Source organism: Sceloporus undulatus, chromosome 1 (genome assembly GCF_019175285.1).
Source record: "Sceloporus undulatus isolate JIND9_A2432 ecotype Alabama chromosome 1, SceUnd_v1.1, whole genome shotgun sequence".
Taxonomy (NCBI): Eukaryota; Metazoa; Chordata; class Lepidosauria; order Squamata; family Phrynosomatidae; genus Sceloporus; species Sceloporus undulatus.
Window position 1 is genome coordinate 275,165,269 of NC_056522.1, and position 23,794 is coordinate 275,189,062.

Consider the following 23,794-nt stretch of genomic DNA (forward strand, 5'->3'; position numbering starts at 1 on the left):
TTCTCCATAATAACTTTACTTATTTATCTATTAGATTTTTAGCCACACACACTCCCAGGGCAGCTTGCAGAAAAGTATAAGGACCATAAAAGAAACTTATTTCTTTCAATATGGAAAGAACCCAAGGCAGTTCACAATACATATCTAAATATATTGTACTCACATCATAAAATTGATGTTGTGGGTAAAATGAAGTCATTCTTCATATTCCTATTTTCAAAAGTGTAGCTATACACTGAAGTAACCTCTACAACAATTAAAATCCCAATTCAACCCATTGAATTGATTGTTTAATTGTCAAGTAATAGGTAAATCCATTGACTCATAGGGTTTCATCTAGTTGGGATTAACAATTGGATTCAAGCCTTAATTGTGTAAGGACTTTGCATACATATTGTGATAAACTCCAATGTAATTTCAAAAGTAGTAAGAAACTTTCAAGAACATTGCAGGTCTAACTACAAGAGCACAGTTCATTTTTGTATGTGTGTATTTATTTATTTATTTATGATTTCTATCCCTCCTTTCTCCCAAAAGGACCCAAGGTGGCAATTAAAAATTTTAAAAACATATTACAATAAAACAGTTTAAAATATAATTTAAAACAATATAAAATTACAAACATTAAAACCACACTAAAACCATGATACCCACCATATATAACAAAGAGCCAAGCCACCCCATGATTATACATTAAAGGCCTGCCTGAATAAAGCCATTTTTGCTTGCCGACAAAAGGCAAGCAAGGAGGGGGCCAGCCTTGCTTCTCATGGAAGGGCATTCCAGAGAACAAGAATAACCATCAAGAAGTATCTCTCGTGTCCTCACTAGGCAAGCCTGTGAAGGTGGTGGGACTGAGAAAAAGTCTTCTCCTTAAGATCTTATGCCTCTAGCAGGTTTGTATGGGGACATACGGTCTCTCAAATAATCTGGACCTAAGTCAGATAGGGCTTTAAAAGTCATAACCATCACTTTGAATTGTTCACGGAAATGAACTGGTAGCCAGTGAAGCTGTTTCAGCAAGGGAGTTATGTGGTCCCTATAACTGGCCCCAGTCAGCATTCTGGCTGCAGCATTTTGCACACGCTTAAGTTTCCGTATAGTTTCCAAAGGCAACCCCATGTAGAGCATGTTGCAGTAGTCCAAATGGGATGTAATCAAAGCATGTGTCACTGTAGCCATTGTACAATGGCAGTGCTATGGGAAACCAGCACTGAAGGCACTATGCCTTTGGAGATCACAGGTGCACCAACCAATTCTCTAGATCAGTGATTCCCAAACTTTGGTACTCTAGGTCTGTTGGACTTCAACTTGCAGCAGTGCTAGCTAGCTTGGCCAACAGTCAGGAATTCTGGGAGCTGAGGTCCAAAACATCTGGAGGACCAAAGTTTAGGAACCACTGCTCTAGATCACTTCATTTATCTGACAAGTCGGCTCTAACCTACAAATGTTTGTGCCACAATACATTTGTTATTTTTAAGGTACAGTAAAATTTCAGACTTAGACTTAAGCCAAACTACACCTGCTAATGGCAAGCATGTGTACTCAAACTGGGCTGATGCTGATGACTGAATATAAATACAGGCAGGGTGGCTGAAAAATTGAAACCCACATTTCTTGAATTCTTTGTCCCAGCTCTTATTCTCCTAATGGGAGTCCAAGCCCAGACATTTCCTGACAGGAAATAGAGTTGGGAAGTGGTGAATTCAGAGGCAAAAGATAGGTGGAATAAGAAGCAAAGCTACTTCCTCTGCTTCCAAGTCATAGATTTTAAATCTCCCACCCTCTTATATTTAAATTAGCACAACCTAACTTGGGTCCAACTACTACATTTAGTTTGGCTAACCTCCTGGAATTTGACATGAATAGAGATGTAGTTCTTCACTAATTTCATTCTCAATGGAAGCAACAAGTAATTTTAGCAATTTTTTCTCTACTTCAAGAAAGTCTTCAAAATCTATGTAGTTCTCAAGGACTGTTCACAGTTCAGGACTTAAAAACCCACAAAAAACCATGGATGCCAGCCATGAAAGCCTTTGACTTCACATATCATATTCTTGTTACTAATATTTTCTTTATTTTATTCCAAGAAATGCATGTGAGGACCCACAAATGTTGTCTAAATGTAGTTAATGTGTTTACTCATTTACCCAATAGTCCATGTAATAATATGGTTTGTGTTGTATTTTTTTTTCTTAGAAGAAATATGTTTACTTATTTTGAAAAATCTGTAACAAAGGACTGGTACTAAATATTGAGCATAATGGTGTGAACAGCTCTTATGGTTTAAATTAGCACCAATGAATGCATTGCCAGTCAAAAGTGTCCTTTTAAAAAGCTTGAAATTTCATTAAATGTGTTTAAGATTCTTCATTTTTTTTCTTTTATAAATCATTCTGAGAAAACAGATTTATATCTTATATTACTGCTATTCAGACTCCTTATCCTTGGGATACCCCCCCCCCCACTACATGTGGATGTCACATGTCCCTCTCCACTTGGTGTAGTCTATAAATAAAAATATTTAGTATATTTAGTGTGCATATTTTCATTCACAAATTCATGTATATTCATATTTTAACATGTTATAAGGAAATATCATTGTTCAAATTAGAACAATGTTATTTAAGTCAATTCAATATTTAACTTAACATATGTGTAAATTTTACACATAAAAAAAGTTTGGGAAGAGGAGGAATTAAGACTCACAACTCCCTTGAGCAACTAACCACCATTTGAGAACCACTGTCTTATAAGTTTATATTTCTAGCTTGGCTTCTCAAGCACTGCTGTCATTAAAACAGAAACCTTTTATAATGTGTTTTTGTTGGCAAAACAAAAATCAATAATGTATTTGACAGGCACAGAACACATTTCAAAGAAGATGGCAAAATACACAGAGACCAGCAGATAAAATCTCTCCTTGAAAAAAGTGGCAAAGTGCATAAATGATCCATGTCCCATAAAACATACACACAGTTGTCCCAGTTTATATGTACAAAGAAGCAGTACATATATATATGAACTGCACCCCACAATCAAACAAGTATTCAGATGAGGTGCTGGGCCTCTATGTCTCTTCAACTCAGTTAGAAAATTAGCAGTCATTCAATCAGTTGATCAATCAAGTGTTTGGGAGGGGGAGCAGGAGCCTTCTCTACTTCTCCTCATGCTCACGCTCCCTGACAAACAAATCATAGAATCACAGAATCATAGAATCATAAAGTTGGAAGAGACTAGGGCCATCCAGTCCAACCCCCTGCCATGCAGGAAATCCAAATCAAAGCATCCCTGACAGATGGCCATCCAGCCTCTGTTTAAAGACCTCCAAGGAAGGAGACTCTATCACCTTCCGAGGGAGTGCATTCCATTGTCGAACAGCCCTTACTGTCAGGAAGTTCCTCCTAATGTTCAGGTGGAATCTCTTTTCCTGCAGCTTGCATCCATTGTTCCGGGTCCTGTTCTCTGGAGCAGCAGAAAACAAGCTTGCTCCCTCCTCAATATGACATCCCTTCAAATATTTAAACAGGGCGATCATATCACCTCTTAACCTTCTTTTCTCCAGGCTAAACATCCCCAGCTCCCTAAGTCGTTCCTCATAGGGCATGGTTTCCAGACCTTTCACCATTTTTGTCGCCCTCCTTTGGACACGCTCCAGTTTCTCAATGTCCTTTCTGAATTGTGGCGCCCAGAACTGGACACAATATTCTAGGTGGGGCCTGACCAAAGCAGAATACAGTGGCACTATTACTTCTCTTGATCTAGACACTATACTTCTATTGATGCAGCCTAAAATAGCATTGGCCTTTTTAGCTGCCGCATCACACTGTTCACTCATGTTCAACTTGTGGTCTACTTGGACTCCTAGATCCCTTTCACACGTAGTTTCATTCAGCCAGGTGTCACCCATCCTATATCTGTGCATTTTATTTTTCCTCCCTAAGTGCAACACCTTACATTTCTCCGTGTTGAATTTCATTTTGTTAGCTTTGGTCCAGCTTTCTAGTCTATTCAGGTCATTTTGAATCTTGATCCTGTCCTCTGGGGTATTAGCTATTCCCCCTAATTTGGTATCATCTGCAAATTTGATAAGTATGCTCCCAATTCTGTCATCCAGGTCATTGATAAAGATGTTGAATAGCACTGGGCCCAGGACAGAGCCCTGTGGGACCCCACTGGTCACTTTTCTCCAGGATGAAAAGGAGCCATTGTTGAGCACCCTTTGGGTTCGGCCGGTCAACCAATTACAGATCCATTTAACAGTTCCTTTGTCTAGCCCACATTTTACAAGCTTGTTGGCAAGAATGTCATGGGGAACTTTGTCAAAGGCCTTACTGAAATCCAGATATACTATATCCACAGCATTCCCTTCATCTACCAAGCTGGTAATTTTATCAAAGAAAGAGATTAGGTTTGTCTGGCATGACTTGTTTCTCTGAAACCCATGAAGATGAGTGTGATTTTAAATATTCTTGACATCACAAACTGTAAACACCTTTGCCCAAGACAGATCTAGTAACACATCCTCAATCGTTGCCAGTGGTTAGTGGCTTCTTTGCAGTGCCCTGTTAAGTGGTTCAGGATCAATGCTAATTAATTAGCCAGACACCTTCTTCACCACTGTTTGACTGCTGATCCTGTCAGTGCTTTCATCAACTGGTTCAGTGGTGCCTTTTTTTCTGAAAGTTTGATCATTCTTTCTTTAGTGGGTCTGGCAGGCCTAGTGAAACTCTAAATTTTGATAACCATATTGGCTGCACTCATCCCTAACTTCATTTTGCCTCCCAACAATCCAGTTTTAGGTCATCGATATATGCAGGTAAACAACACTGGATGGTTAGGTAGGGGACCTGACAATGTTTCTTGCTCTTCTGTTACATTGAGGGTCTTGTAGTATTACAGTGTAATTAAATCCATGGTTTGTGTTGCAAGGTTGCCCAGCACAGGATGGGTATTCTCTCACTCAATAATTCCAGGCAGTCCTGGTTTCATTGCATGGATTTTGTTACAGAGATCTAGGAGAATACCATACTACACTCTTATAGTGCTCCTATTCCATTTTAATTGCTCTGACTGCCTCCTGGGATTTGCAGTTTAGGGAGGGACATATAGTAAAAGAAGGAGGTGTTTTACCCCCGCAGGAAGAGTTACAATTTTGGAGGGTAGAGTTATAAGAAGATACTAGGCTCTGGTGATGGGGATCACTTGGGGAAGGGGGGGAAATGAAAAAAGAGAGAGAGAAGGGGGGAAATGAATTAGTAATATAATTAATAGTACTATACCTTTGTGTAACTATGAAAAGTATATGGTGAAAAGAAGAAGCAAGAAGAATGAAGATTTTAATAACATGTGTTTTTTTAAAAATTAAATGGCTTGATATGAATAGATTAAGAAAAGGTAGTAAAGAATGGATAACTAATGTGATATACCATATATATGTAGAATAATATGTAAAAGTTTTCTTATATTATTGTATGTAGGTTATAATACTAATAAAGATGTATTTAAAAAAAGAAAAAAGAAAAAAGGGAGGCGCATATAGAATCCTCAGCCAAGGAGCTCTTAGGTCTTACTGAACTACAAGCCTCAGAATGCAAGAGGAGACAGCCAGAGCAGTAAAAGTGGAATACCAGTACTATAAGAGTGTAGTGCAGTAATCTTCCCAGTACTTTCCCAGTGGATGACAACTGTTTTGTTCTACATTTGCAGTATTTAGTGACATTTTCTCATTCTGATCCTGCTATGCAATAAATTAACTGATAGCACATTCCAAGTGGCTCCACAATCCACTTGGAATCTTATAGGATCTTAGGGAGCATGTTCCACTATCAAATAGCTCTTACTGACAGGAAGCCTTCGACATGGAATCTATTTTCCTGTAGTTTGCATCCATTGCTCGGTGTCCTACTCTCTGGAGCAGCAAAAAACAGGTTTGTTCCATCCCTTGAGCAATCTGACATATTTAAACATAGCTATCTTGTTTAGTTTATCCATTACCCTTCTCTTCTCCAGGCCATCTCCCTAAACCACTCCTCATAGGGCATGGTCTCCAGACATTTCACCATTTTGATCACCCTCCTCTGGAGCTAACCCTGAAGATCTTAAGACTGGTGGATTTGTATAGGGAGATAAGTCTTTTGGTGCATATTTAATTTCAGAAGTCAGAGTGGTGGAACCAAAATTAAAGTGAACCAGATCTAAAGAACATCCCTCTCTCAGTGGCAAAATTATCTAGTATTACTACTGCAGCTACTTCCACTGAGGATGTATCTACACTGTAGAAAGAATGCAGTTTGACACCAATTTAACTGCCATGGGTCCATCCTCTTCTCAGGTGTCACCCGGTGTGGCCGCACCCCCATGCCACTGCTTAGCTTTAGATCAGGGTTACTTCCAGAGACCCAGAAACCACACATGCTTCCTGGACCTTGGAAGACTGCACCCCTTACCCTATGTCACCCAACACATACACTACACACACACACACACTACCTGAAAAGACTACTAATGCCAGCTTTTACAATCAGCATTAGGACTGTAAAAAGGCTACTGAAAGGAGTTTTCAAGCAGATAGGAAAAAAAGACCAATATTTAATTCCCCTTCCCAGGCTAAAATATGTAAAGGGGTGGGACAAAACATAATCAAAGTTTTTTGTCCAGATAAGCTGTATTCACTTGTTCTTAACTGATGCAAGAAGGGCTGAGCTCTGCCCCCATTCCTTCTTCTGTTCTGACCCTTTCCACATGCAGAGGCTGGTATTATGTTAGTTCCACATGCACGCAAAAGTTGTGCTACACATGTAAGGTAGGTTATTTACCATAGCACATACTCTGCTTACAGTGGCAAAAGCAGAATTGTGCAAATAGCAGTGTTGTACCTTGTAGTTGTATATTGTGCACTGCAGTTGTACATTGTACACTGCACAATGGCACCCAGTCATTGACATTTGTTGTGAAAGCTTGCTATTCTACATGAGGGTTGTGTAGTGCTGATACAGTGTATCTCTCCATGCAGATATTTACACTATTCTGAGTGGATATTGGATTGCAACTAGAAAGTGACAAATCTGAACAGAAGATCTTACATTTGTGCACTCGCCTCATGCTTTGTAAACACAAGCTTTATAAACAAGTCAGCTCAGCAATAGTTGGTTTAGATGTTAATAGTTTACATTCATTACTTAATTGTAATTTAATTTTCAAGGATTTCAGTTTACATTCATTACTTAATTGTAATCATTACAAATATCCTTTAAGATAAGTCAGTGCTTTTATACCCCACTTTTCATACAATGGGACTGAGAACAAGAAAAAAATAGTTGGAGTAAATTAACTAGTGACTTCATGGCTGAAGTGAAACTGAAACCAAGGGCAACTAATATGTGGCTATCTTTTCTATTTCATTACGATTTAAGTAGTCCTTCTGTAAGACCTCTGTAAGACTTCTGTAAACCCATGCAAGTGTCTGTTTACATCATGGTTTAGAAGAAAACATGTAAACATAAAAGCAGAGATTGCAAATTCACTTTTCAGGAGAATAAATTGCACAGCATGCTGACACCATCGAAAATCAGTGGTAGGATGATGGCCAGGACTCAGAACATCATCCTCCCACAGCTCAATTATGGATGGCTTCAGTGTGCCTTTATATGTTATACATATACCACCGGTTAGGAAAAAATATATATAAGTGGGATACTGTTTTCATAACAATTTCCAACAAAAAATATTGTTTGTTTGTTTGTTTGTTTGCCTTTACTCCAAAAAATACTTCTACAATTTTATGTCCTTCAGAGAATCCACCTTCTCCTAATATCCTGTTTTGCTTTCTAATCTTAATCTCTAGAGAAATATCACTAAATTGCCAGCAAAAGTGGTCACAGATCATTATTTTTCTAATCATTAACCACTAAGTGGCAAAATGCATGAATAACAATTTTGCTTTTAAAATACAAGAGCCAAGAAACCATCTCATACTGTAAAGATGTGTTCCATCATTTTATTCAGCATTCAGTAATTACCACAAGCTGCTAATATATTGATAAATATGAAAATGTTGAAATTTGGCAGTTTTTCCCCTGCCTGCATCAACCCTCAACAGTTTCATGACTTCTTAAATTTCATACTGTCTTACTCTGCACCTTGCCCACCCTGCCTTAGATGATGTAGGGGTAAATTTTAAGTAAAAACAATTTTGCATGGGATGTGTAGCCCTCTGACATTCATGTGTAGCCCCTCCTGTTATAGACAGAGCAATTTAACCATTTTTCTAAGCCAAGTGGAGAAACTTTGTCCCTCCAGATATTTGGTGCTCAACTTCCCATAAGCGTAGATGATAAGAGATTATTGGAATTATAGTCCAAAACATTTGATGGGCCAAAGTTTCCCCAACCCTGCCTATCTTAGGCTTTATGTTCATACTGTGTTAAATTTTCTGGGTCAGCCTGGAATGAACAGAGATGTGACTATGGCGCATTACAGAGCGCCCAAGAAGGGCGCTCTGCCGCCGCCTCCATTTCCACTGCCAGGAAGCCTCAGCTTCCAAAAGGGGAGGCATCCCGGTGGCGGAAAAAGAAGCCGCAAAAAGCAGCTTCTTTTTGCGCTGCACTTGAGACGCACGAGTGCGCAAATGGCGCACTCATGACATCACAAGGCAAGGGCGATGTGCAGACACTAAGTGTCCAGCACGTAAAATTGGCAGCACCCATGTGTATAGGGCACCGCCATTTTTACGCCCTCGTCATGTGCTAGGTGTGAGGCCGGTATGGACGCTAGGTCCTCAGCCAACCCCTAGCACGTGACGAGGGCGGCACAAAGGCCTGTCTAGAACAGGCCTTTATGACCCTTTGTTGTTCCCACTGTGTGTCAAACTGCTATTTTATTGTCCTTCTGTAAAGACACTAAAATAGAATCTTTCTGCATTCATAATGAAAAAGTTAGGCAATCACATAATCACCTTCTCATATTCAATATGCTTTTTAACTAGGTTTGGACAATAAGATTCTATCACTGGGCTTTTATACATTTTGTAGGATAACCAATTCAGCTGATGAAAGCAGTCCCAGTGGAGCTAAAATATATTAAGTATTTTTGAGAAGAGAGACAAAATGTTATTATGACTATGTAAAAAAATTACACACATTTTTATGAATGCCTTGACATGATTAGTCTTATAACACTGTAGTATGATCTCTGTGAGAACCAGCATGGTGTAGTGGTTTGAGTGTTGAACTAGGATTCTAGGAGGCCAGGATTTCCATGAAAATCCACTGCATGGCCCTAGTCTCAGCCTTGAAAGGCAGTAATGCCAAAATCATTCTGAACAAATCTTACCAAGAAACCCCTGTGATATGGTTGCCTTAGGCTTATCATAAGTCAGAAACAACTTGAAGGCACTCAACAACAACGAAAGATCTGCACATGGAGGCAACTGAAAACACTGGTGTATTCAGCACTCTAAACAGCAGCCTAAATATATGAAGCATCTTTACCAAGTGGTCTATCCTGAGTACTTAACCATGCCACCCTCAACAGTAATCAGAAACTGGTTGAGACTGGCAGGCAAACTGTTTACAAAAGTGAAGGCTATATATGAGATGGATAGGTATATAAAGAGCTAGTTCTACATACATATACTGCTTGCCCAACAAAGTGCCGTTTGTTGATGTTGTTCTTGCTGTTGCTGCTGTTATTATTCCAACAAGGGAGTGTAATATTAGCACCTGCAGATCATCAATCAGGCTATATGTGTAAAACAAAAGGGGGGAAATTACAATAGTCTCTCATCTTCTTGCTTCCCTCACTGAAATGAGGTTTGCCATGATATGGGTATCATATGAAATAGACTGAGAATTGATATAAATACACAAACTTCCCCCCCCCCCCCACAATTTCAAAATTTTAAACAATTTAATTTTAAACATCTTCTAAAAATCGTATATTTTATTTACTTTTTCTAGGGCTTTTTTCTAAAAAGAGAAAAAATGCTAGTTCCATTCAATCCACAGTTTGCATGCGCTGGAACCATCTCAAAGTGTGGTCTGGTACACAATGGTGGCATTTCACATTATTTGCAAGCTGTCACTACTATTTCTCATCTCACAGTTGATTGAAGCAGATTATTGCTTTTGACATTAACCTGAGCATTTCAAAGCAGCTTTGAACCAAAACAAGGATATCCACACCCTTGTAGCACAGCAAAACAGACACACACAAAAATCTCAGAGCAATTATCTCTCACAAGAGAGTAAACAGGATGTTTTTATTCTGTAATAATCTTCCAGAGTGTTTGCTTTTCTATTCCCACAGACTTTCCCTTCAGTATGAAGGAGGAAGATGAAACTAGTAGAACACTGCCAAAGGGCAGTAGTTGTACATTAATAAGGAAGACATATACAATAGGTGTGAAAAGTCACAAACCTCTACTGGCTTTTAAAGCATCTGAACTGAATACAAAAAGAGCACCATCCATGGAACCAGATTTAATTACAAGTTCAGGGCAGCTTGAACAAGGAGCTGAGCTGATTGTATAAGAGCAATGTCAAAATTGTATTCCACTTCCTAGAAAGTGCAAATGACATCTCCCTTCACCAACAGCGAGGATTTTTAAATAAAAATCTACCACGTTTCTAATTTAAAACCTATTTCAGAGACACAAAGAAGAACTGCTGGTTACCAGTGGTCCTCAGCTGTTTCTAAGGTGAGGGGCGGCTCAAGATTGGCAGGCAGGTTGTTATTAATTTTGCCCACTTGGAGGAGCATGGCAAATTCATTATCACCAAAACAATCTTACATAGGAAGACACAAGTACAATGTGTAGTTAAACATCCTTCCAGGTGTTCAGAGTGGCTAACTGCACATAGAATAGATTGCAGATAGCCTTTATTACTCCTGGGAAGGTTTGATAACAATCACTGTCTTAATATTTCTTAGCACTTGATCATTTAGTACTGTTCAGATTAATAATGCCAGAGGAGGCTCAGCTACATCCAAATCTTGGTAGTCTAATTTATCAGATCACTTAAGGGGAGCTCAGTACCCCAGTCTAAAAACTTGGCAGGATTTCTTTGTCCATGTATATTTTTTTCCTCACAGATTCCTTTTCTTTCTCCACCCACCTCTTTCCTGAAGAACCCAAGTCCGCCAGCCCCCACTTGCTTCCCTGTTCCAGGGTCCATGATAGCCACATATAATTAGGTGCTGTGTCCTTTGGTTTTATGAAAGATATCATAAGTATGCACTGTTATATTGTGGGGTTTTTTGAAAAAAATCCTAATTCCTATGCATTTCTACCAATGCAATCTTGAGGAGTTGCCTATATTTTGTCATTTTTATGGAGAGCTCTCAATCAACTGCAGGGTTGTTGGGGTTTTGTAACTTTTTTTAGTTTATTATCCCCACTTGAATAACCAGTTTAACAAACTGGTGGATTCACTTTCTTCATAGCTGCACATTAACAAAAAGAAAAGCCCTTCAGTATAATTGCCATCTTGAGATATTGAAGACACCAAAAACTACCTTTAATTATTATAAAGGAAAGCTAACAGTTGCAATTTAAATCAGAATGACAGCCCTGAATTATAAACAAGTATGTCAGTAACTCACATCCTACCAAATAAAACGGAGAGGATCCAGTCAATCGGATAAGACGCTTAACAGCAAAGCCATTTCAAGTCAAAATGAAGAAAGAATGAAATGAGAGCACAAGATTCATAATATAAATGATAAAATATATTCTCTTCTGTAGCTTTTTAATACCACATAATTGCCAGTGACAGAGGTGGACCCAGTTGGTGCTAAATGGCACATAATTCTGCACAAAGTTACAAAATAAAGCTTTAACTTATTAACCTATTAATTAAACTTTAGGAGCTTATGTTTAAGCACTGAGCTGAAAGAGATAGGTGGAGAAAGATAAGGAATCTGTGAGGAAAAACTATAGATGGACAAAGAAAGTCTGTCAAGTTTTTCCAAATTGTTCACATTGCTTCATTTCAGAAGAAGCTTTTTCATTCTTTTTGCGTGACCAAGATTACAGTACTGGGTTTTACATTTTCTCTTTGATATCAGCAGAGTAGTGATTGATCCCACTGTTACCCAGGAGTATAGTTATTGGTAGAGGTGAAATGAAGACATTGCTCCCAACAATACTTCTGTTCCCCCCCCCCCAAGAAATTTTCCTTCAGCTCCAAATTTCTAGCATTGCAGTAAATGGGACTGCCCAACTTACCAGGCCGGTCCAGTTGCTGTGGGGGGAGCTTTCCCTGGGGGTCCCCGTGGTGGCGGGCCTTGTGTGAGGCAGCTTGGGCCCTGGCAGCACTTCCGGTCCTGCATGGACCTCAACTCCCAGGTGCCCTGAGAGCAGAAGTGCCATGTCATTGGGCAGCTGGGCCACTTCTGGTCCAGCAGGACTCCCAGGCTCCCCTGGGAGAAAAATTGGCCCATGATTGGCCAGGAGGCAGGGGAGGGGTGGTCAGCCCTGCTTCCTGGCCACTGATTGGCCAGCTGGCCTATTTAAGGCTGCACAACCCAGCACTTGGCACCATTTTCTGCCGACTCCCACCCTCCCTCACTCACTCTGGGTTGGTGATGTGCTATCACAACTTTCCAAGGGTGGCAACATAGGTCTCAGATCTGATGGGCACTAAGGGTACTAAAGGCCTAGCAATGTCGGCATTGTGCAGTCGGCATCAATTCAGCCTTCCCAGGTGACAAGGGGCGAAGATGCGCATATGCAAATAACCGGGTTCCAAAGTAGTTGGCGCACTTTCAGCCGGTTCCCCTATGTCATCCCAAAGCCTGGCCGTAACCAGGCATTTTGGTGTGTCGACAAACACGGGTTGGTGGGTGACAGATCCAGACCTTATGCTTTTCAGGACAACCCTCTGCACTTACCTGCTGTATTCAATGAAGTTGTGGCCTTTTTTCTGCCAACTGGGTGTCTGTTGTGTTTTTTCACCTCCCTCCCCCTTCCACAGCAACTTAAAACTTCAGTTGGAGATTTAGAAATACAGTTTAGAAAAAGGCAGGCAAAGTTCCCAATGGAAAACAAACACAATATTAACTTTCTGGATGTTAATGGCTTTCAGTATTTCACTTTCTGCAATGCCAGAAATTTAGGAACTGAAGGAAAATTACATGGGGAGGAAGAATCCTTATTTGGGTGGCAATGCCTTCAATTTGTCCGCATCTCCATAGCTACATTTCTACTGTTAACTTTCTGCATCAGGGTCTTTTCAGTACACCTCCTGGGAGGCCCAACATGTTAGTTTCTCCATCCTTTTCCATATTCACTTGCATCCCACTAAAGTACAATATATGCATTGTAGTCACTTGGGCTCTTTTAAAAAATGAAAGGGCACATTTCTGGTAAAGTCCACATTTTGCTAGCCAGACCCCCTTATTATGCTTAATACATGAAAAGTGCATTAGCAGCAGCCTCCAACCATCTTTAAACAGAATCAAAGTCTGTAAAATTCATATATAAGAAAACTTGCCAGCCGGCTTTCTCAGTACTGCCAGTAGAGCACACTTTGGCCATCTCCTTCAGTTCTGCCTCTTTTACCATTAAATGCAACAAAGGTACACTTCCAGCATACTGCTGTTAGGATACCCTTCTACTAACCTGCCCTTTTGAAATAGAACCAGAGCCTACAAAATTTGGGGGCATGGATAGCTGCCAGGCAGCTTTTTAACACAATTTCTAAAGAGCACTCTTTCAATAACTCAGCCATATCTGCAGCTTTCAAGGAAAGTCTTCTTTTGGGGAGTGCAGACTGTGCCAAATTTTTCTTCTTGTAGATAGTCCATCCCATAAATCAAGTGAGAAGGGTTCTGGGGCCTTTCCACTGATTATGCCTTAACACACACCCACATAGTCATCTGACCAAACAAAGCAAGACAAATTCAAAATGGATCATTCACATCCCCCTACCCACCCAAAAAAACCTACAGATGTTCCATGATTGGGGTTAATAATTGAGTTTTTGGCGGAGGGGACAAATATAAAATTAAACTCAGAGACAAAAGAAACTGCAACCATGGCTGCATCCTCACTGCATAAATAATCTGGTTTGTCACCACTTTAACTTCCATAGCTCCATGGTATAGAATTCTGGGAATTGTGGCTCTGGTGCCACAGCAAACTGCGATTCATAAAATTCCATACTATGGAGCCATGGCAGTTAAAGCAGTGTTAAACTGGATTATTTCTGCAATGATGATACAGCCAATGTCATGTGAAAAAAATACTACCAAATTTGACAATTTATAATTGCTAAAACGGTAAAGGTTTCCCCTTTGATGTAATTGTCCAGTTGTGTCTGACTGTAAGGAGCAGTGGTCATCTCTGTTACCAAGGAGCCAGCATTATCAAAGATGACTCTGTGATCATGAGACCAGCATGACTGCATAGAATGCTGTTACCTTCCCACCAAAGTGGTACCTATATGTTTACATGCTTTCAAACTGCTAGGTAACTAGTAACAGGAGCTCATTCTGTCATGCGGTGCTTGGATCTTGAACTGCTGACCTACAGCCCTTTGGATCATCAAAGTCAGCATCTTAACTACTGAGGCACCATATCCCTTACAATTGCTCTGACACTGTAAAATCTGCATCTGAAAAAATAAACCCTAAGAGCTCATCCAGACTCAATAAAAGCTGTGGGGTTTTATCTGTACTAATTGAGATTTTACAAAAATTTCCATACAATGTATTTCCAGTCTAATTTTTGTGTATTTCTAGCTGTAACCACAACTTTTTAAAACCAGAGAATGTAAATAGTTTTCTTTTTTGTTCCAAAAGTTTCTAATATAGCCTATGTCCATTGCCTTTGTTCCTCCTGTATATCAGGATATCCGCTGATGGCATGTTAAATGGGGTTGTGATCTTTGCAGTGCCAGTTTTCCTCTGTCTTCCAGTTACCAGACTCAATGTTCTTTGCTGCTTTCTTTTCCAGTTATATGGGTTGAACATCCCTTTTTTATTTTTTTGGAATTCTGAAATCTAAAACACTCCAAAATTGTCCACATGGGTAGCTGAGATAGTGACACCATTGCTTTATAATGGTTCAATATACACAAACTTTGTTTCATGCAATAAATTACTCAAAATATTGTATATAAAATTACTTTCAGGCTATTTTTAAAAGGTGCATATGGAACATAAATGAGTTTCATGTTTAGACTTGGGTCACGTTGCCATGCATTATGTATCTGCAAATATTCCAAAAGCTGAAAAAAGCTGAAATCCAAAACTCTTCTGGACCTAATCATTTTGGATAAGGAAGACTCAATCTGTTGTGCTAAAATGATGTAGCACTTTAGCCCTACAACAAATAAATAAATATTTATGGATGGATATTGATGAGAAGCATATGGGGAAGAGTTAATGGAACAGATGACATGGAGGGGAGGAAACCCTGCCCACCCCACAGTTAACCACAGCACAAACAGGGGAAAAGATTGGATGAAACACTGGTATATTTAAGGCATGACTTGATGCAAGAGCAGGAACAATGATTCCAAGATCTGAAATCCAAAAACAGACTAGCCTAACCTTTACTAGAACTATTTGACCATCTGGAATAGTCTTTTTTTTTTTTTTAAGTTACTTTAACTCAAAGCAATGCAGATATCAGCAGAGGTAAATTCAAGGGAAAAGGTAGCACAACACAAAGGAATGGGAATGAGATAGCAAAGAACTAGTAGCACTATTGTCAGATATTTAGTTAGTTAGTTAGTAGAAAGTCCTCTGGACTCTGGATCCAATTTTCTGTGCTGGGTCTGCTTTCCCAGTGTTATTGAGTGAGTTTCAATTTATCCAACCTGAGGGTGTGGACAGAATCCTTGGAGAGGTGAGAGCCACCACTCATGCCTATCTTGGCTGTTGAAATTGGATAAGGGAAGTAGTGAATGCCTCACTACAGCAAGGCAGGTCCCCATCTTGTCTAAAAGAAACTGTGATAAGGCCACTCCTGGGGTGGGGTGGACTTCCCTAGATCCCACCAGATTGGAGAACTATTGGCCAATCTCAAATATTCCCTTTTGGGACAAGATATTGGAACGTGTGGTGACTTCCCAGCTCCAGGGATTCTTGGCTGAAACAGGTTATCTAGATCCATTTCAATCTGGCTTCAGACCTGGCTACGGGGCAGAGACAGCTTAGGTCACCAAGCTCTAGCTCTCCTTTCCATCTGACTCCAAGGAAGCTGTCTATGTACTAAACCAGTGTCTGCTGTCAGTAATGGACTGCGTGAGAATGAACAAACTGAAACTTTGTCTTAGGGTGGGGTATAAATACCATAAGTAAATAAATAAATAATCCAGACAAGATAGAGATGCTCCTGGTCAGGCATAAGGCTGGGTAAGATCAGGAAATAGGGACTCAACCTGTGTTTGATGGGGTTACACTCCCCCTGAAATCTCAGGTTCACAGCTTGGGTGTGCTCCTGGACTCAGATCTGAGCCTGGGTGCCCAGGTTTCAGCTGTGGCCAGGATTGCATTTGCATAGTTAAAATTAGTGCACCAGCTGTGCCCATTCCTTGAGAAGTCAGATCTGGCTACATTGACACATGCTTTGCTTATATCTCATTTGGACTATTGTGATACACTTTACATGGGGCTGCCCTTGGAATTTGTTCAGAAACTTCAGCAGGTTCAAAATGCTGCTGCCAGGAAGTTGGCTGGGGACAGATACAGGGATCATCTCACTCCGTTTCTGAAACAGCTGCACTGGCTACTGGTCTGGAATTCCAGACAGAATGCAAAGTGCTATTTTTGACCTTTAAACCTTTTAAACTACAAAACCCACAGCAATTAAATTTCTGAACAAAGCTTACAACTTTGTTCAAGGCTGGAGTTTCTACATCTCCAGACCTGGCTTTCAGAACAAAGAGATGGAATCTAAGGGCAAGAGCACAACCTTAAACACTGTGTGTGAGTGTGTGTTCACTTTTGTTAGACTTGCTTTAAATTTATTAAGCTGAACACAATATAGTTATACCTCAGTTAACAAAGTTGATATGTTCCTAGGCATTACTGCCTCCACAAAAATTTGGTACCAGAGAGAAAAATAATATGGAAAGAATAGGGATAGGTTCCTTTCTGGACTTTCTGAATACCACCTGAAGGCTTCTTCCAAAATACATTAAATTATGTTTGCTTTTTTTCTTTCACCAGCCTCTATTTTTTTTAATGATTTCCATTTTGGTGGCCAAACTGATAGATCTATGCTTTTTTAACATGCTAGGGGTAGTTGATGAGGTAGGCTTATCTACTTTGCCCTTTTCTCTCTGTTTTGCTGTTCATGCATATTCAGCAAAGGATTCTCACAGCAACTGCTATTCGCCTTGCCTTTGATAGGAAGGGAAACTTTTCTATAGAAGAACTCATCAACTAGAATTCTATTGTATCCCATCTAAAGCTTTATTGCATTGTTTACTGCAGTAAACTATAAACCAATAGCAAAAAATGCTGTTTCTCCAGCCCATCTTCACAAGGCTGCTAAAAAACAAGCCAGCTACTCAGAGGATTAGAAGGAAAAGGGGGGCACGGCTGAGTGGGCATAAAAAGACTTTGTAAAAAGGAGCTTCATTATCAGTGGTTTTGTTAACAGAGGCATGCCTGAATACTAAACAGATGTATTGTAGCTGCTCTGGGAGCTATCATGTTTAATGGTATCACCAGGGCTTGCTCCCATTGACATTACCAAGGGGGGCATTCCCAGGTATCAGATTTTGACCATGCAGTCTCAGGGCTTGGGATGGTACTAATCTGGTAACCCTATTGGAGGCAGCTGGAATACTGCTCAGGTGAGACTTCTAAGTCTAGAACTCAAACCAGATGAGCCAAAAGAGCCACCTTCGGGCCACTCCAGGGACATGGTCAGATGACGTACACCCCCATATTGGGCCAAAGCTACACCGCAGCAGCCTAGGGTGGCCCAAACCCAGCACAAATAGGAGTGTAAAAAAGTACTCTTCAACGGTGGTCCATTGCGGACCATGGTCCCACATTGCCTTGGGACTGCAGCATCTGTCTCTCTGTGGTCCCACACGAAACAGTGAGCAATTGGGGCAAGAGCGACCTTTGGCCATTCCTTTTTGCCCTGTCTGATCAAGGCCTAGGTCACATTAAAACAATTCCCTGGACTTTTTCTTCTCCAGGGGAACAATGACTAAGATCTAGCATTTCATTTTTGTGTTTTATTATTAGGATTAGATCAATGACATCCAAATTGTTAGCTCAATGAAACCAGATAATATTTTATTGATTCCTGTCTTGGTGGAGGAGGGTGATGGCTTGCTAGGAAAGCAGATTGTGCCTTTATTGCAGTGATAAATATAAATCAGCTGAAATACTCAGCCACCTAACTGTCCATTAAGACAGAAAAAAAAGAAAAGTTTCTTTCTTTAATTAAAATGTCCAGAGAACATAGGAAAATAGTAAGCATTACTCATGGTAAAACTCAGGATAGGAAGTTTTGCTTCATGACTCAACCAATCAACGCAATAGCAGTATATAAGCAGAATCTCAGGAGTTTTTAAGGACAAATTCAATTTATCTGGAGATGAATATAAAAGACAGCTCCTTGAGCAACAAGTGAAAACTGAATAAATGAAGCAGTCAGGGAGCTGCAAGAAAAAACAGGAAAAGAGGTGTTACAAGAACACCTACAGTAGATACTTTAATGAAGTCACATCTCCAGAGTGAGATGAATTGCTTCTAAGGATACTGAAAGAACTTGCAGATATAATCTAAGAGCTTCTGTCAATAATCTTTGGATTTTAGGGGAAAGACAAGAGAGGCTTCTGAACACTGGGGGTATGGAAATGTTGTGCTCATCTTCAAAGTAGGGGAGGCAGATCCACCCAACTATCAAACAGTCAGCTTTGTGTCAATATCAGGAGACGTTCTAGAATGGACATCAAGCAGTTTGTCAGCACTTAGAAAGGAATGCTACGATTACTAAAACCAGCATGAGTTTCTAAAGGATACGTCATGCCAAACTAATCTAATCTGATTTTTCGTAGCGACACAAGCTTGGTAGATCAGTGGAATGCTGCAGATGTAGTCTATCTTGATTTTAGTAAAGATTTTGACACGTTCTCCTATGATATCCTTGCAGACTACAGTGGTGCCTCGGGTTACGAATTTAATTCGTTCCGCGGCCGCTTTCGTAACCCGAAAAGCCTTCGTAAGCCGAAATGCCATAGGCGCTAATGGGGAAAAGCCGCGGTTCCCTTTAAAATAGCGCCGAAGTTTTTTCGTAACCCGAAAAAACTTTCGTAACCCGGAACAATAATTCCCTATGGGATTTTTTCGTATCCCAAAAATTTCGTAACCTGGGTAATTCGTATCCCGAGGTACCACTGTAGTAGTAAAATGATGACCAGAGGATGATACTATTAGATGGATTTTAAGCATAAACCATCCCTTGTACAGTCAGCCCTCCATATCATGGATTCCTTATGCACAGATTCAACCATATATATATATTCCAAAAAAGCAAATGTTGATTTTGTCATTTTATTCAAGGGGCACAAATTTCTAGGCCATTGTATTTAATGGGACTTGAGCATCCATGGATTTTGATATCCACGGTGGGTCCTGGAAATAAACCCAGTGGATACCAAGGGCCCATTCTTGTTATCAGTGGTTACCTATTTAACTTTACCTCCATTCTATTTTAAAGCACTGTGCCATAGCAATGCAATCTACAAGGAAGCTATCCTGGAAGTGGTCCACAGAAATGCTCAAGTCCAGATAAATTGAATTTGTCCAGAGCTACTAACAAATCCCACACTTCTACAAGAGCCAATAAGTTAGTATCCTGCTTCAGGAAGTATGCAGATAACACTGCTTAGATGTGAGCAAGGATCAGCATTTGATGCAAAGTCTAGAGACAATTTTAAAAATCCAAACAATACAGATACTTATTATAGGAAGATTAGAAGAACATACAGGTACATCAGAAATCCATACATGAGGGAAAGGGGATTCTTGTAAAGAATTTGATAAATAGGAGGAGCAGAAAACTGGTACAAGGGACCTATGAGGGGGGGGGGTTGCCCCAGTAATGCCTTAAACTGAAAGTTTTAAAACCTGAATATTCACAGAACCCACCTGGAACATAGGTCATGGAGGGGGGGGGACTACTTCTGAGAAGAGTCTTAATCACAAGTAACATTTACCCAAGAGGACTCTTGTTACTCAGGTGGCCATTTTTTTCAGCTGGGAACCAATTAAACCTACACCATTAGCCCCCTGCCATTTCTAGGAATATGTGGCTACTCAGCTTCCACTTCCAATTCTGCAAATAATCTACTCACATCAGTAGAGATGAATTCTACAGATAAACAGTATCTGGAAACCTAAGTTTGGGAGGAGAGGCTTTGAGTGTCACCTTTTTTTGAGGGGCCCAGAGCCCCCCACCTGATCTAAACTAAGGCTTCCTGATGCATGATACTCTTCTCTCCAGGTCTTTGGCTCTAGGCCAGCCTCTAAAAAGCAATGGTATACATTAAAAGAAAACATCAAAACACAAAGGAAGCACATCTTCTATCCCCTTATCCAGCAAACATGTGTCATTTCTGGCAGACACTGTACTGGAAAGAGAAATTGTTTAAAGGATGTAGGTAAATTCATGAAGCGTTAGGACAATAGTAATTTGAGTATTACAAGATAGCCATCGAACACAAACCCATGTCCAAGGAGCTTATTGCACAGCTAAATAAATTGCCTTACTGATGCCAAATTCAATTCAAATTTGGGATACATCTGGATTTTATTGCACATGTTTTTGCTGCCAGTGCCACTAATGTCACTGGGAAAGTGCATCCCGGTTAACATCCGGCTAGAATCCAAGTTCAGACAGCTGATTTTCAAAGCCAGGAGCTTCCTGGCTTTGAAAATTGGCCAACTGAACTCAGATTCTAGCCGGATGTTACCCAGGATACACCCGTCCAGCAGCATCAGCGGCAAAAATGTGTGTGATAAAATCTGGATTTATCCCAAGTTCGAATTGAATTCGGCAGCACTAAAGTAATTTATTTAGCAATGCAATAAGCCCCAAAGTTATATTACAAACAGCATTATTGCATTTCATTATGATTTTGTACATTCATGTTCATATTTCAAATATCCATAAGCCAATCCTAAATTTCACCATAGATTTAGGTCTATTTATCTGCATATGATCAATTTCTTCATTAATGCAACTATAATCTAGTGATGGGTTGATTAGGCAATATTTACACAGATATTTAGGTGGCATTTCCAGCTCTCACTGTCTTTGGCAGTACATGAACAACTCTTTTCAGTGACTTTGAGAAAGAATAATTTTTTAAATGAGGACAAATAAAGAATAGTATAATATAGGCATCTCAACAGTCACTTGCCTGGCAAAGGTATGGCAAGTAAAAAATTATTTCCTTAATAATTTAAAGGAAAGGAAGCTTTCATGACCTGGAAGATGGCTGGTGGTTACTGATTTGAGATTGTGGGGGGAGGCATAAATGCTACTGCACAGGTTCATAGGTAAGGCAAGATGATGAAAACGATTTGTAGTCTTTCTTTGTAAAGCTAACATACAGCAGACACATAGGCATTAATTAAACTTGTAGGAGATAATGGTAAACCATTCATCCCTACACTGGGGATGATGAAAGCTGTAGTTTATTATATCTAGAAGACCTTTAGCACGAGGAAACTGTTTGAATAGCAGGCTCCATTCTTCCTTTCTGGGATTGCTGGGAAATACCCTCTGAGTTCAAGCAGGTTCAAAAGGATTCTTATTCCCATGTTCTCCTGCTATATGAAGGCCAAACTTGGGTCCAAAACACATTGTAGAAATAATACAGTTTGAGTCTATTTTAACTGCCCCGGCTCAATGCTAGGGAATTCTGGGAACTGTACTTCTGTGAGACATTTAGACTTATCTTTCAGAGAGCTCTGGTGCCACAATAAACTACAAGTCTCAAGATTCCATAGCACTGAGCCAGGCAGTTAATGCGGTTTCAAACTGGGTTATTTCTGCAGTGTGTTTTGGACCTCAGTGACTCACATGTCCCTTTTCTATCCATGTGTCATCACACTTGGTGCCATCACTGCAGCCAATACCATCTATTCTGTCTCTTGATAGCAAAAATGTATTCAGGTGTTTATAGAGTGCCTCTCATGGAGCATCTTCTCAAAAAAGATGGAAACACCTTTTAAAAAAACAAAACAAAAAAAACCAGTGTATTTTGGACCTGAATCCTTTTTATGGAGACTAGCAGATACAGGATTGTATTTTTGATGCAATACAATCCAGAAATGTATATTTGCCCTGAAGTGTATACCCCTTCTATGTCAAGAACAGTAAACTCAAACTTGGGTCTCCCAAGGTGTTGGACTTCAGCTCCCAGAAGCCCTAATAGAAAGAGCAAATTATCAGGGATTCTAGAAACTACAGATAAACAGTATCTGGAAACCTAAGTTTGGAAATCTCTACTTTCAAGGAAGGAAATGGTAAACTCCTTCATCTTGTTTCATTTTAACTTATGCCAAACTTTCAAGGAGTTGCTTCATCGGTCTCTAACCTAGCTTATAATTTTGAAAGGCAAGTAAATTGGCTAGTGCTTAGCTAGTACAAAGCAGCCTCTCTGCCATATTCGAATGCAGCCTGAAATTGGACAATTAGTAAGGCCAGATGTCCAGGCTATTTTATTACTTGCTCTTCTCTACTTTTCCCCCAGAGAATTCAGCCAATATTAGTCAGCATAAGCATTGCTTGCAAGCATTCCAGGGAGGGGTAGATAATTAAATGGGGGGATCCAAAACACAGCTACACCTATAAATTGTATTACTATATTCATTAAAAAAAACAACACTTTGGGGGGAAATGCCATTTTTATGTGAATTCTTGATTCTTTTTCCTCCTGCACACTGAATATGTAATTTACAAGAAAGGGGACTTGAAGCCTTAAGTGCTTATGGGCTTTATTCAGCTTGCTGTATTGATGGTCCCATTAAGATGATTCCATTTTAGACCCTCAAACGCATTAAAGCCATGACTTACTCACATCCATTTGGCTAATGATACCCTAGTCTTCTGAAAGTAAATGACAGCTATTTACAGTAAATTATTCAATTAGATAGAGAGAGAAGTGCTGTGTTCATTTTATATTGTTTGACATAGCAGAAATAGAAGTGTGCAAGTATGCAGGTGGGGGTATTTTAATCTTACAGAATCAATTGTTTAATCTAGAGGAGGAGAGTAAATAAATATGCCACCCATAAGCAGTTGTCAGGAAGCATAATTATGATAGCAAAGAGAGTGTAAGACTGTGAAGTGTTATATGTTTATTTTATTTGCAATTTAATTCTAACTACCCAGCTGCCTTCCCTGCCAACATGGCTAACACAGATTTAAAATGGCTGTGCCTTTTGCAAGTGATTGCTTAATTGTAAGCAAGTATTAAAACAGAGTAATGCAATTCAATTTTTTTAAAGCTATGCTCAGTTTTCTTATGGTACTTATACCACTTGATCAAGTTAAGAAATGCCCTACACAGGTGTTATAATTACTTTAGGGTGTCACAGGAGGGCAACTTCAAGTGGGTTGCAATGACATCCCCAAGCCCACTTGCACATATATGCACGCACACACGCTGCTGCTACCAAATTTGCTGCAGCACGTTTTCAAATAAATGCAGCTTTTCCCCTTAAAACAAGGGAAGCACTCTCCACTCATCTTGAATACAGCAACATGAGCAATGGAGATCCATGGAAGTTTTTAAAAGTGCATAAA